Genomic DNA, 15,991 nt, shown 5'->3' with positions numbered 1-15,991 from the left:
CTTTCGAACAAGGAAAAACAATATGGCATTTCTATTGTTGTACCTAATAGCCTGGGAAAATTAATGTATATTTTAAAATAGTAGTTATAATTTAAAATGTTGACTGAAGCTTTAATTTCTTTTAATTTTTGTGTTCCAGCATAATTTAGCAATCTATAGCCTGGTAAAAACATCTTAAAATTCTATAATTTACTTATGCTTATCTCTGGGATAATTCTACTTGCCCGTTTAAATCACTTCTTACTTAGTCTTAAAGAAAATAATTTGTTAAAATAATTGTCAATACATATTATGCATCCTAACAATTTTCTAATATTGCTCTTTTCTATTATTTAAAAATTTTCTTTTACTTTTTATTTTTCACGACCCTTTTATCTCCATCTTCCTTCATAGTGATGCTTTGCTTATTCATGTTCACATAATTTTCAATCATGTTAAAAGCCAGTTAGGGATTTTCTTTATCATCACAGATATCCTCTTGTTAGTCTCCACAATCACTTTTTTTCATGAAGTGTAAGTTAGGGACCAGGCTCTGCTTAGCAATAGCCCTTCATGTTCGCTCCTCTGTTCCCAGGGGTTTTCTGCACATGCCTCGATCCCTTTCCATCTGGCCTCTGCACAAAGGCTTTATCCTGTGTTAACACAATCCTTTGTTTTATGAAGGACCTTGAGTTTATCTGAGAGTGAATACATGTGAAACAATAATCATGTTGTGGGAGAACCCTGTCTGACCTTTGTTTGTACCTGAATCCTAATGTGATAGAGAAACTACACTTAGCCAGTAACAAAGACTAAAAAAAGGTAAGGGCTTTAATGATGACAGATCTGAAACAAAGCTGCCAAAAATAAACATGAAGTGTCTGATTTCTCTGCTTACCTGTATATGACTTTAGTAAAAAATAAAAAAGCTTGCTACATTTTTGTGTATATCATTGAAAAACCTTTGTTAGATTTTCAGTTTGTACCACTACATTTGTATATTGATCTACCCAAGAACTTTATTGCAATATATTTCTTTCAACAGAAAAATATTTACAAAGTGTTAATTAATTTTTAAATAAAGAACTCTTATTTCTTCAGTGTAAATAAAATCACAACGGTAAGATTACTGAACCCTCATATTGAACTGAAAACCCTCCTTTTAAAATGCATGCTGGTTACAGTGTTTTAAAGAAGTTAACTGATTTTTCTCACTCACTCTGTATTCGTGTTATCCTTTTTTTTTTTTTTTTTTCATTTTTCTGCACTTTTAAAAGGCAATACTTATAAGTTAAGAATTTTGTGTTAAATTTGACTGGAGAAGCACAAAGTCTAAATAAAGAACAAACACTACAAGATCAAAAAGAAAACACACACCTCCTAGGTGCTTTGTTTTTGTTTTTCATTCGTCTAGTCATTTATTAATTGCCCATTTCTACTACTGCACAAGAAAATATTGTAAAGCTTTCTAGAAGAGTAGGAAATAATTTTCAAAAGTAATGGTGACATATTTTGGTATTACATAAGTTAACTGGCTCTCACAGTCATAAGTAATACATGATGTAAGCTCAGTAGATACAATATGTTTAAATGTGGCATAATTTTGATTGAATAACTCTTTTTCTTCACTTTTTAAATTGCTCTTCAATTACAGTTGTCTCAGTTTCCCCCAAATTCCTCTCCCCTGCCCTGCTGCTCCCACCCCACCCCCAGTTTTTTATACTTTATTGCATGTTTTATACAGAGTTGTTTCAAAGACTTTATTTGTGTTTAAAAGTTTTAGATGCTATTGCAGGTTGTTGATTTTAAATAGAATATTTACCGGTATTGAAGGATGGCAACTGAGATCTGGAACCTAACTGGATCCAGGGTACTTTCTGTGGATCAAAGAAACAGGTTAGAACTCCACCTCTCTGGCCCCCAAAGAATATTAATATATTTTAGGTTTGTTTTGACATTCTTTTTAAGCGCTTTGAAACACATTTTATAACTGAATCATAGATTTATATCTAAAATATGATTCATTTTTAAGTAGAATCTAAAACGACATTTTAAAACGTTTCTTCCCATTTTGGCCTGTTGGAAATGACAAGGGCAAGGAGCTTTTTTGATAGCCACTGTCCCAAAGAACAGAAACTGTGACACCGCCCCATACACACACACATCACGAAGTGCTCACATATATCCCCTGTATTTGTCAGCAGCGCTGAGTCTTACAGTAATCGGTGAGTGAATCCTTACAAATGGGTCCAAATTGCCAAACTGTCTGAGAAGAAGCAAGTCCAGCTTGCTTCATCCTTATTAGAGGAAATTCACAAGTTTCTGTAGATTGCAGTGTTAGTCTTAAGAACAGTATGACCACTTCCCCTCTCTAAGCCTGTTTAAGGGAGTCGACTAAATAACTGCTGACTCAGTTTGCCTGCATGGCCAGAATTGAAGCCTGTCCCTAATTGTCCACTGTATTGATTAGGAACAAACACCAGAGGGACAAACTGATGATCACTTAATGGCCCCAGGTTTACCAAAGCATGCTGATTTGGTCTAAAATCTGTGTGTTGGGTCTGCAAAGGTTTACCGGGAGGAAAGAAAAACCTGCAAATCTTAAGGCGACCGACCCAAGGTCACCGAGGGAACGCTACATCTGAGACTAGGCTCTTTCAACTCCTGGGTCCAGTAATGGACTGAAGCCAAACGCGACACCATCCCGGACGGAGTTTCAAAACTGCGTAGTAAAATCGCTAGCGGGGGCAGTGCTTTTGTAATCGAGCTAGAGTACAATGAACGCAATCTGCTGTCCTTCCCTTCCGTCGCTGTCTGACAGCATCCAGCAAACGGGTGCAGGGTTAAGGAGAGCAGAACCCAGCTGTTTTTTCTCGGCTGACCCTTATGAGAACCTGGAATCCAGAAGGGCGAGGCCTGCGAGGGGGCGCAGGGCTGGGAGAGAGAACCGGGGGGCATCTCAGTGCGGGGTGAGGGGCGGGAGGGACAGGAGTGAAACTGGGGGCCAAAGTCAAGCGCGGAGCATCCAGCGCCCGCTGCCTGCAAAACGGGGCAAAACCAGCCAGAGGGAGAGAAAAGCGGGAGGCAGGGGGAAGGGAAGGAAGTAAGGAAAGAGGAAGGAAAGGCAGGAGGGGAGAGAGGAAGCGCGGCTGCAATTTCTGAGGCTGGCTCAGTAGGAGGAGCAGGAGGGAAAAGAGGAGGATCCAGAGTCAGTCAGTCAGGCCGCAGGCGGGAGGTGGAGAAACGGGAGGCAGAGGAGGAGGATTAAAGATGGCCGCCAACAGCTGCGGGGAGCGGCAACAGCCCCTCACTTTCCGGGAGGGTCTCTGCAGGTCGGCCCGGCCTTGATGGAGAGGAGAAGACAGAGGAACGCCGAAGCTGAGGCGGCGGCGGGGACCCAGCGAGGAGGAGGACGCGGAGGAACAGGGGCCCGGGCAGGAGAAGGAAAAGGCAGCAGCGTCGCTGCCCTGGCCGCCTAACGCCGCTGCCTGCCTCGCTGCCTGCTTCCCGAACCTCGCAACCCCAGAATCACGCCGGCCCGCATCCCCGTCCCCCGCAGCGGAGCTCCCGCGCCCAGCCGCAGGTGCTACGCGGCGCTCGCCGCCCCCTCCCCGCCGCCCGCGCGCCCTCGGTGCGAAGCCCCGGCCCGCTGCGGTCCGCCTTGCCGGCCAGGCCCGCCTGCCCTGGGTGAGTGCCCCCTGCCCGCTTCCTGCCCTCGCCCGGGCGCCCAGCGCGCTGCGGCCGCTTTGTTCGTGCGGCTCTGAAGCACTGCCCACTCGTGGCCCGGAGCCTGCTGTCCCTGGGAACAGGCCGCGGCCCAGCTGCGTCCTTCCCCGGTCCCTGGGACCGCACGGCCGCGAGTCGCCGCCGCTGCTGCCAGCTGGGCTGGCGGCCTGGCCCGTGTCCTGCTCCGCGGCCTGGGGAGGGCGCCGTCGCGGCCGAGTCGGGGTTGGGGTCCCGCGCCGCTGGTGGTGGGGAGCGGTGCTGGGGCGTTTCAGGGATGGGGGAGGAGAGAACTGGACCTGTCGCTAGTGAGCAGTGGGGGCGTAACCTGGCAGCCCAGAAACGGGGTGGTCTGGTCTGGGCCCCTCTGCCAGACCCTGCGGGGTCTCCCCTCCTGGAGCCCCCAGCGTCCGGGCACAGCCCAGCGCGGGCGCCGTCTCCCGGGCGCGGGCCTCTCCTGGCTTATTCTCCAGCCGGGCTCTTACCCCCCACACCCTGTGCTGGGAACCTTCGGCAATCGGAAGGAACCGAAGATGCTTCTGTGTTGTGTTTTGCCCTTTTATTTTCTTATACAGGGGTTGTGGTGGCATCGCAAACATTCCCGGCTACTGTGGCATTTTAAAAGCGGGTGTGACTTTTCCGACCAAAAAGCATTTGGCCCACCTGGCTAATGCTTGATTCTCAGGTGCAGCGTTTCATAGATTTTTCCCCCTTCAGTTCTGAAATCTACAGTATTAGGTCTCCCTTTCACTGAAATAACCTGATAAAACCTGATTGAAAGGATGTTTACTTTATATGTGAACCCTTGCCTCGACTTCCAGTGGTTTAAGAATTTTTGTTTCCTGTGGGAAATGGTGCTAATACATAGGAAAAACTACTTGTTCAGTAATGGCATGTGTTGGTTAATGCCAACTGGGTATCGTAGTCTGAATACCAAACAATTAAAAAAGAAAAACAAAACCTTTTGTTTTGAGGTGATAGCATATTTCCAAGTTGGAAGTATTTGATAGGAGGTTGAGAAGAATTAGTTTCCATTATCAGGCTTTAGAACAAATAAACATAACAAAACAGAACCAAAATATATTGGTTAATAAAAAAACTAGAAATAAGACTAGTGTTTAGGTCTAGGAAGAAAATAAATCCAGCTAAAAAAGAAAAATAAAACTATCGTGGGATACTAAGAATAGAAATTAGCTTTGTATATTTTTTTATATTTAAAAATACATAAAGAATAGGAATTAGCTTTGTATATTTTTTATATTTAAAAATACATAATGCATTAGACTGACTTGAAAACTATCTACGATCTTTGAGCATCAGCATTGTGTGTTACACTTTGAACCATTCATTCTCAAGTAGCTAGAAATACAGGTTTCTACTACTAGTTTTTCTGAGTTGAAATTGATTCATGTAAAAAAAATCTGTTTCTAAATTTTCTGCAAATGAGATATGAATTAGAAAACAATATGTTCTTTCTGCTCTTGTAATATCTTTAAAAAGTAAATGCCACTTATATTTCAATATTAGTTGGATTCTCTGTTTTGAAGATTCTTAAATTATACTGCTCAGCTTTGCAATTTTAAGAGTTTACATCAGGCATTCTTAATTTTATACAATTATTTCAGAAGTGCCTTGCATCCTCAATTCATATGCAGAATGTAGCATGTACAGGCATACCTTGGAGATGCGGTGGGTTTGATTCCACATCACCATAATAAAGCTAGTTACAGTCTTTTTTTCTGATGGAGTCTTGCTTTTAATTTTTTCTTTTTTAAAGGCAACATCTGTGAAGCGCAATAAAGTGAAGTGCAAAAAAATGAGCAATGCCTGTATTTGCATTTTTTGGGTAAAGAATCCCTGGAGTCATCGTATTCTCAAAAAGATCTGTCTCCACAAAAGATTATAAACTATGGGATATATAATTAAAGATAAATATCTTGTTTATAATGTTAAAATTCTTAGGATTAGATTTGAGAATTTATATCTTTTCAGTTAGTTCTAAGAAATGTTTGGCACAGAGAAATAGTTTTTCATGCATTCTTATGGAAACGTTAGGAAAATGTTAGTTCCATTTTTGAGATGAGGAAATAGATCTTTTGAGATGCTTGTTCAAAGTCACACAGAGACTGGTAGGGTCAATATTTAAACCCAGGCTGTCTAAAGGCAAAGCCAGGACTCCTAACAACAAGGAAGGCTGCATTAGGCTTTGAGTCAATGATGGTGTTTGATGTTAAAATGAGTAATTGATGTTTCGTTAAAATTGAAAAGTAAATCCGAGATGACCAAATGAAATATCATGGAATTTTAAGGCCACTGACTCCAAGTAAGAAACATTATTGATTAAACCTCTCCTGATGATACTAGCCTGAAATCATACCCAAGGTAGGGCCATTTTTTGCAGAATCCTTGGCAGGATCATACAGGCTCTGGTATTTGTGCTCCCTGGGATTACAAACTTGCTTCTTTTTTCAACATTTACACTTTTTTTCTACTTATGTTTGTTAAAATCTGACTTCCTGATAGTTCCACTGATAAGTTCCAGTCCTTCCTGTAGTTTTGTCTTTTCTAGGATATCATATAAATATCATACAATATGTACTCTTTTGTGTCTTCTTTCGCTTATCATAATGCCTTTGATATTCATTACGTTGTTGCATGTATCAATAGCTTGTTTGGTGGTTTGCTGATAAATATTGTAACAACTTGCTTTTCAAAGGAAAAAAAAAATCCCTGATTTGTAGCATTTGGTAATTATTGCACTGTAAATACTCTAATCATGGCCTAGATTAAGCTACCTAAACCAGCTAGCAAAATTCCTGTAAATTTAACACTGGGCTGTCACCAGCTGCTACCAGCCCACTCTAGCACACCACTGAGTTTGTTCTATTTTATTGTTGAGTAGCATTCTATTCTATTGCAGTACCACAGTTTGTTCATCTGTTCATGAATCCAATATTTGAATCCCAATTTTGGTCAACTATGAATAAAGCTGCTGTAAGCAGTTATGTACTGATGAATGTAAGGGACAAATGTTTTCAGTTTTTTTGAGTTGTACCTAGGTGTGAAGTTACTGAATCCTGTAAGTGTATACTTACCATTATAAGTAACTTTATATTGTACAGCCAAACTTTTCCAGAATGACTGTAGCATTTTGCACTCCTACCAGTAACAATATAAGAGAATTTCAGTTGTTCTGCATCTTTGTCAGCACTTAATATTCACAGTTATTAAAATTATAGCCCAGCAATTTTCAACCTTTTTCATCTCATGGCACACATAAGCTTATTACTAAAATTCTTTAGCACTCCAAAAAATATATTTTTTGCCGATTTAACAAAAAAAATCAGTTTAATTTTGATTCACACTACACAAATGCCATGTTGTGTTGGCTGTTGTGATTTTTAAATTTTTTTTATTTTATAGTTCTAAGGAAAAAGAAGTCAGTGCCCCTGATGAAATAGTCAGGTATTGCATGTTTTAAAAATTCTTGTGGCACACTGGTTGAAAATTGCTGTTATAGCCATTTGTTACATGTGTAGTTGTTTCCTGTAATGTTTTTGACTTCTTAATTTTTATTTTCAATATTTGAAACAACATAGTAAGTTTATCAACACAGACATTGCTAAATAATTCTGTTTTGGCTTGGTCATCAGTCATGATCTCACTATGAAGGCCATGACACTAATAAAGAATGTTTCTTGCATTTCTTATTGTGCCTTTCATATTATTAGAATTGTTTGTTTAAAAAGAATCATCATAAGGGAATTCTTATACTTAGCTGTTAACATTTTTTTTTTTATTGTGGCTTTTAAAAAGTACGTAAAGCTTTTTTTTTAGATTCAGAATTAAAATTCTCAAATTATACAGCACTTTTTCAACTTTTACTACTGAGCTCTAGATTCACATATCCAACCGCTGGTTTAGACATAGCCACTGAGATGTTCCCATAGGCATGTCAACCTCAGCATGACCAAACCATCACTCATAATCTTTTCCCCCAAATGTCTTCTCACCTCCTCTCTTGTCAGTTTGAGTAACTATCATCTACCGTGTCACTAGATAGAAGCCTGGTGATTATCTTCTTTCTACTCCTTAGCCTTCCTCAGTTTCCATATACACTTAAACATCCAGTCAGGTTCAGTTGTTTTTATCTTCTGAATATTTCTCCTATTCAGGACCCCTCCTCCTCAAAGACCTTTTATAAAGTCCTGTATTTCTCTATTGATTATTACAGTGGTCTTCTAAATGCTCTCTTTAATTCTACCCTCACCCCTTCTCATCAGTCCCCTCACATTCTTCCCAAAATGAATTCTCTTTTTTTTTTTAAATTTTGAAAAGTATACCTTGGTGTGACTCAGTTGACTGAGCTCCGGCTTGTGAACCAAAGGGTCGCCAGTTTGATTTCCAGTAATGGCACGTGCCTGGGTTTCAGGCCAGGTCCCCAGTTGGGGGCGTGCGAGAGATAACCGCACATTTATATTTCTCTCCCTCTCTTTCTCCCTCCCTTCTCCTCTCTCTAAAAATAAAAGAAAATCTTTTAAAAAGAAAAATATAATATTGTGGTATTTCCAATATGCATTTTTTTTCTCCTGCTTAAAACCTTTTAACAGCTCCTAAATCATTATCAAAGAGCCATTAAAGCACTGGGTCTTGGTCTGTACAAAGATCTGTATGACCTGGCTTCAGCTTCTCCAGTCTCGTCTCTGACAGCTATTCTTTTGTTCATTCTTTAGAAAAAGATCTGTGAGTGTCTGCTATCTGGTCTGCACAGTGCTAGGTGATGGAGTTATATCAAGGAGCTTAAATTCTAGTGGGGGTACAGATAACATGTATATATTGTCGGTTGGTAGTAAGTGCCATGGAGTAACTGAGGAAGGGAGTTAAGGGAGTACTGGGGTCCTGAGGTGTGGGTGGGGTTGCCACTTAGAGGGCTTTGTGAGAAGACCTCTCTTTTAAGGCGATATTTGAGCAGAGCCTTGAAGCATTTGAGGGGGTGAGTGAGAGTTTTACAGCTGAGAGAAGGGCAGGTGCTGTGCCCTGAAGCGGGAGGGAGAACAGCTGGGGTCTGGCTGGAGGGTGGTGAGAACTGAGGTCAGGGTGGTGGAGGCACTGGCAGACAGTGGAGTCCAGTGTAAGGGCTTTGACTTCAGAACTTAGTGGTTTGAGCCTAGAGTGTGCCTGCCCTGGGCATGGACAGAGATGCATTCCTTTCTCCTACCTGAAGTTTCTGAAGTATGCCACCCTATCCTGACCCTGAGCCTTTCCTGCTACCTGGAATGGTGGTGTGTTCCCTTAGCACCCTTTATTGTGCCCCTGCTTATTAGCTGCTTTATTTGTTTGTCTCTCCTCCCCAGACTGAACTCCCAAGATTTTATTTTTAACCTCTGAATTCCTATTGCATTGAATTAATGTCTTTTGAATTATGGAGTTGGTGAAAAGGGGATTAGTCATTGAAAACTGGGTAAGAGATAACCCAGCAGTATTGTGTAATGTCTGCTAGCTCATATGGATGTGGATTCTGTCTGTTTTGCTGACTAGTGTACATTTAATGCCTGGGCAATGAACCATGCATCATAGGTGCTCAGTAAATGCCTAGTCAATGCATGAGTGCACATCTGTGTGCCAGCTTCTGCTCTTTCTTCTGCTTCCCTTAAACACACAGGTAGGTTTCTCCCAAATCCCTTAACATGTTTCCCTAATGGCCTTATCCTTCTTCTAATTGCATGCTCAAGAAATGCCAAATACTTGGGAAATTTATTCATTCTTTGTAAACAAATGTAATAATAAAGACATGTAGATAACGTCTCTCCAAGATAAATAAATAGGTTTTATTGCACAGTGTTTTGGCTCATTTACACTTATGTTTTCCTTTTGTTGGTGGGAATTTTTTGAGGTTACTTTATTAGTCTCATAATCATTAATAAACAAGACACTGGATAGGTCTAGAATATCATTTCTATAAGCAACTCAGTATGAGCCCTGCATAGAGTGAAAAGTCCAGTACCAGAAATAAAGTTGGCAGTATTTCTTAGTGTGTTTCATTTGGTTGAACAAGCAGTTGTAGTTGGTTTACTTGCCTGAGTACTGGTGCAGGGCTTTGGAGTTTCTTGGTGGTCACCACCAAGTCTGTAGAAGTGTCAGACTCCAGCACCCACCCTTGAACCTTGGAACTCTAGGAATCAACTTAAGCCTAGAACTGTTACCTATAACTCCGAGTCCCTCAGTCCTTATATCTCAGGCTTCCATGTCCTGTCTGACCCCTACAGGAGAAGGACATTGGGAGATCCTAAGTGTTGTATCTGCAGAAGGAGTAGACTTGAGGCAAAACGTTTAAGGTGATGTCTGTTAGTGATATGAGTCATTTTCCTCCATTTTTGGTTAACCAAAAATCATTATGTGCAGTAGACTGTCTTGTATATAATACTTCATAAATATTGGATTATTGATCTTCCATAGTGTTGTAATACATTGTGACAACCTAGTGATATTTTTTACTGTATGAAATACTTTGTATATCCTAGACCACTTAATGTGGGTACTATTTGTATTTTGACCAATTTCACTGTAATTTCACTAAGTTCTGAGTTTTTGCTTTGTTTTCGGTGTGGGTTTTTTGTTTGTTCTTTTTTAATGGTTATGTGTGAGTAGGGCCTTGGTTTTATTTCCCTAATAGAATGGTCTTACTATTAAATTTACATATTGCTTTTTTTTAAGTCAAGGAAAATTAATGATGACTTGGGTTTAAGTTTGCTCCCATAAATTAAAAAAGTTTTTTTGACACTTTCTATTTGTATATAGTATATTAATTATTATATGACTTGGCACAATGTTAGTGCATCTAGTTATTTTAAGTTTAACATACCATTGTTTTGTGATATTCCACAAAAGAGCATGATGGTGATCAAGTTTGAGACTTGAGAGTGTATTGTGCCAACTCTATCGTTATACTGACCCATTAGCAGATACTTCTAAGCCTTGAGAAAACTGAATCCCTATGTAGAGAGGTACTCTAATTATGTGTTTTGGTGAGGTTGTAAGCTTAGATCAGTAACTTTAAATCAACTAGATATATGTGAAATCTCAGTGAATTTAAAGTACTCTAATTGTCTTTTGGGATTTAGAAGACTACTGGATGAAAAGAAATAAACTAGGTACAGTTGTTTGTTTCTTTTGTGTGTGGCCTAATTTCTTTAAGGTATTCATTAGTACTACTTATAAAAGATAAGTGCCTCTTTATAATGCCACTTTCAGGACCCAATTTGAATTCTTGTATGTCTGCTGCTAAAGAGCTGTGTTACTTTGATCAGGTCACCTATCCTGTCTGGCCTCTGGTTCTTCTGTTGGCAGTTCTTTCTACACCAGATTCCTTAGATAATAGTGATCATTATATTCTGACACTGATTTTTTTAGTTTTCCTTGACTTCTTAAGCCCTTTTATTTAGGTTGTGAGAAAGATCATGTTACAGTGTGATTTTTGACATGTGTAATAGGTATATCTTCAACACTTGATGAATCCTCTACATTTAAAAATATGAGGCCCAGTTTCCTCTTCCTGTATAATGTTTTTTCCTAGCTTGTTTCCCTCTGTTCTCTAGCCAGTAGGAATTTAAAGAAGGTCAATTAATTTACTATTAGCCTAAAAAGGATAGGAATCTATTACATAGCCATAATCTGATATTAAAAGTCATCCCAAAGTTATTTTGTATTATCTGCTATTTTCTTTAGTGGAGGACAACTAATTTGTTTAAATACGGAGAACCCGGTGGGTTTTTTGTCTTGCTGTAAATAAAGTATCCACATGCATAAATTTTGTTTTATAAATTGCATAACTTAAGAGGTGATTAATTATTGTATATAAGATCAACACTTTTAAAAGAATCCCACAAGTGTTTTATCAAGATATCCAAATCCCTTAGTACACCTTTGAGTGTTTTTGTTTATAAAAGCAGCTTACTTGTTTTCATTTCTCTAACATTTATTCAAACTGCATTACTTTACTGATATATTTTTAAATTTTGAAGTAATCATAAACTCAGGAAGTTGTGAAAATTACTAGAGTCCCATGTAACTGTCAACCATCACCGTTCACCCAGTAGTAACATCTTACATAACTGTAGTACAATACTGACTTGTATTTCATTGCTTAAAGCATAATAATCTTGCTCGTTTTTAAAAATGTTGACAAATACCAGAATGTTGTTGATATTTTTATTCTCACAGAGTGGAGAGGTTAGTGTGTACAAATTCAGATTTCATGCATTGTTTCCATAGGCAGCACACCAATCTCTTTCTTCCCTGCACTTCCTATGAAAAGGGTGGCAGGTAACCAGGTAAATGGCTGATTATTTTCCAGCAGTTAGTTTATTTACAGCCTTAGATATAGTCATGTAAAATCTCAATTACATGGCATTTTCTTAATTTCTCTTTGTTGGACTTCTTTATTTAATTATTGCTTACTGGAAACTTTTATTCTTGCATGTAGAAGTATATAAAGAAAAAAATATTGGGCAGTTAGTCAGAGATATTTATTAAGCACCTATTATTACTGTGTTGACTATAGAGGACGTACAAAAAACAAAGGAGTGTTAGTTCAGTTGGTTAGAGTGTCCTCCCCATATGCCTCGGTTGCAGGTTCTATCCCCTGGCAGTGCACATACAAGTATCAACCAATGAATGCATAAATACGTGGAACAACAAATTGGTTTCTCTTTCTCTCTCCCCCAATCTCCCTCCCTCACTCTCCCCCCTTCTCTCTCTGAAATCGATAAATTAGGAATTTTAAAAAAGATAAGGATTAGAAATAAAGTGAAACACTTAGAGAAGACCGTATTTTTAACATAAAAACCTTATTTTGCTTCTGAAGCATTTTACAACTAGGTCATCATGAAAATTGAACTAAATATGACTTCTCTAGCATGTATTCTTTTTAAAGATAATTTGATCTGTTGGATGGATCAGTGTCAGATGTGCTTTATAGATTGCATTTCATTTTCTGAATCCAGAGATAAATTAGATGAGTTATCTCTGTGGTCAAGATGAAAACTGATTTATTGTAGTTTTGTTATTTCTGAAGTTCCAATGTTTAAAGTATTTCTTTTATCTCTAAGGAAAATATCCTTGAAAAAGCAGTCTTGGCTTTGTGAAGCTTGGCAGTGCTAAGAGGCAGCTGTTGGTGGTGGGCTTAAAGAAGAGGCTGGAGCAAAGGGAGAGGACAACGTGGGTGAAACAGGACCCAAAGGGGAAAATGAGGGAGGGGAAATGAGAGTTCTCTGTGAAGAGGTTTTCTGCTGTGGGTCATTCAGTCCAGCAGAAGCTGACTTGTGCCTCGTAAAACCTGGGGCAGTTCTGAAAGCCAGTCCCTTCATCAGACCTATATAAAGAGCAGACCATTTTGATTTTACTTTAGTTATACAATAAATATTAATGAAAAATTGTGTCATGACATGTGTTTGTGTTCTCCACCTCTTTTCCACAGAGACCTAGATTTAAATCTGAGTCACCAGAGTAAATAAGTTCAGTGATTCCCAGCCTGTGTTAGGTTGCATAACCACCACATGGGTTGGCATAGGTTATTATACTTTCAGGAGGGGATAGAGAAGCAGGACAAGACCTGGCAGCTGCTGAAAAGGCGTTAAGGCCACCATTATGGCTGACATTCACTTGTGTAGCTGGGGCAGGGCAGGGCAAGGGAAATATGCAGAATAGCCTTGCTGAGATGACAGTACAAGTGATCTCTATTCATAGCCTGGAGAAGAGCATTGCACTTTTTTTTTTTTTTTAAGAAAGTGTATTCTGTTTTTCTCTTCATGGATTTTCATGTACTTTGAATTTTCTCGGTCTAATACTTTCATAAAAAATGAGCCACTTTTGACTGCTCAGTGCCAGTGTTGAAAGATCTTTAAAAAGGTCCTCATATTCTGGCCTTTTTTCTTTCTACTCTGCTCCTTGACATCCACTGGAACGCAGAGTCGAAGAGCTGTTTTGCATATCCTAATATCATCTGACAAAGCGTCATTCCAGTCCAGTGCAGCTCTGTTCAGCAAGTGCTGTTAATGGAAGAAGATAGATTGCATTCCTGTACCTAATTGTTACTTTGATATTGTTAAGCTTATAGATACTAATCACACCTGTGTGTGCTTGCCTCAGTTTTGTTAAAAGTTTAGAAATGCTCTTACATAGCATGTTGGTTGCATTTGGTATTTTTACATTTTTTTGTCTCATCTAAGTATCAGCGGTAAGCACTATGCATGGGTTTTGAGTTAGACTTTTGCATTTTATCATCTGTTATCATTAAGAGATCAATTTAAAAGTCCTATTTTTATAAAAAATAACTTTGAAGATGGCAACGTGACTAGTTTAATAAAGAGTTGCTGTGGCTTATTGGAGTTTTCCCATCCAATCTATTTTTTTTCATGACTGTTCAACTCTCTATAATATCACCATGAACAGCAATTTAGAAGCTAAATAAATTGTCTAGTTAACTCATTCCTAGATGCCTGAAATAGAAAAGTCATACTGAAAAAAAAAAAACAAGTAGTGAAATGGATTTTTGAAAAGTTAATGTTGAATATAGTGTTAGATTAAGGAAAGAGCAATAGTAATATAAAATTAGAATAGAGAAAAAATAATTGCTTGGTAAATGGGTAAGAACAAATGAACTTAATCCATGACATAAGATACATTTTGCATTATGCTTATTATTCAGTAGGGAGTTATCTTTGGGAAAAGGGATTTAGAACTCACATCATACTTGGTTTTCATTGACTAAGGTCCTCTCAGGCAGTTGTCATTCCATGGTGGCTGTATTGCGATATGAGCTGAATACAGTTGATATCCCTTTATTAACCATCTGAATCCTTTGTTTTTTCTTTTTTCATTCTACATGATTTTTAATAACTTTCTGCTTTGTGTGTTGAAATATTGAGATAATAAGATACTAATCCTCCCTTAAAAGAGCTAATTTTAATTTATGAACAGATGCTTATTAAATAATGTAGTATGGCATCTGTTTGAGGTTTCATTCGCTTTTCACCCTAGTCCCAGTACATGGAGTTTCTTATTATCCATTGTGCTTATTCTTACTGAAGATCTTAGGCTTATAAGGGGCCTGAGGTAAATACACACACATTTTCCTTATAATCTTGGGTTACTTCACAGTTTTTCTTTATATTCATGATGATCCCACTTGGGGCTTGATCTTTAGGAATCAAGGTAGAGAAATCTAGGAGAGGGACAACTTTTATAAGGGGGTAATATTAATAAAGAAGCTAGATTTTGGAGAAAGTAGTGGGAATCATTTTTTTTTTTGGTACTAAATGGAATTAGAAATTTTAAGTTTCATAAAGAATTCAGCATTGATCAAAAAAGATACTAATTTGTATGACTAGATATAGACACTTTTATTGCTCTAACTTATTTGTTGTGTATCAAGAAATTACAGCTAGAATTCTTGGGAATTAAATGGTTGTTTCTATGTTATATAATAGAATATATTTAAAAAATAAAATGTAGTCATTTTCTTTTTTCCTACTTTTAACAATATAACCCGGTGATTAAAAATACTGGCACATACATGTCTAGGAATATTGTGTTACTTTGATATCACTATTTCAACAGGGGGAAATTGGTACAACTGTAGTTGAACAATAAAATTTTTTTTTTAAGTTTCCAATTCATACCATTCAGAAAATATTTTTCTTTTGTTTATCTGTTTAAGTCCTTTGTTTTTAAATTCTATAAGTTTGCTTACTTTTACCACATCTCAATAATTGATAAGGTTTTGTTGCATTTGATAGAGTATGGTCAAGTTTAAGAATAGGGCAGAGGTTACTATTGTACAGGACAGACTAGATTGAGTTCACACTTTGAAATAGTGCTGCATGTTACAGCCAATCTGCCCTAAGCTACAGGTGTTGAGGAAGGGTTCTCTTTGGTAGGCCATGTCAAGAGTAGAATAGCCAGAGAGCCATTGACGCAACCTACTGGTAGTGGGAATTCAAGGTGGAGAAGTGCATATCTAGAGACTGGGGGAGAGAATCAGAATGAATGAGTATATACGCGCGCAGGGTGGGGGTGGTGTGGTGTGTGTGTGTGTGTGTGTGTGTGTGTGTGTGTGTGTGTGTGTGTGTGTGTGTGTGTGTGTGTGTGTGTGTGTTTGAATGGCTTTGTCTTTGGTTACTTGGCCCTAGGATGAGACAAAGCAGGGACCAGACTAGGAACCTGTGAAAGTGTGAAAACAGAAGCCTAGTTACAATTACATAGGTATAAACAGGGATAAAACAGCAGAAAG

General features: G+C 38.6%; 1 protein-coding gene across 1 annotated transcript in view; it reads left to right on the top strand.

The window, feature by feature from the left end:
• The first annotated feature begins 3,613 nt into the window (after window positions 1-3,613).
• Window positions 3,614-15,991, top strand: part of WDFY3 (WD repeat and FYVE domain containing 3) — a 288,940-nt gene continuing 276,562 nt past the window's right edge. The window contains exon 1 of the mRNA XM_090266254.1: window positions 3,614-3,666. The gene's annotated coding sequence lies outside the window, so the exon portion shown is untranslated. The remainder of the gene's footprint in view (window positions 3,667-15,991) is intronic.

The sequence above is a fragment of the Furipterus horrens genome, unplaced genomic scaffold (assembly GCF_987537825.1).
Source record: "Furipterus horrens unplaced genomic scaffold, mFurHor1.1.pri manual_scaffold_2, whole genome shotgun sequence".
Lineage (NCBI taxonomy): Eukaryota > Metazoa > Chordata > Mammalia > Chiroptera > Furipteridae > Furipterus > Furipterus horrens.
The sequence above is the reverse complement of the archived record's forward strand: the minus strand, read 5'-3'. Positions and strand labels throughout refer to the sequence as shown.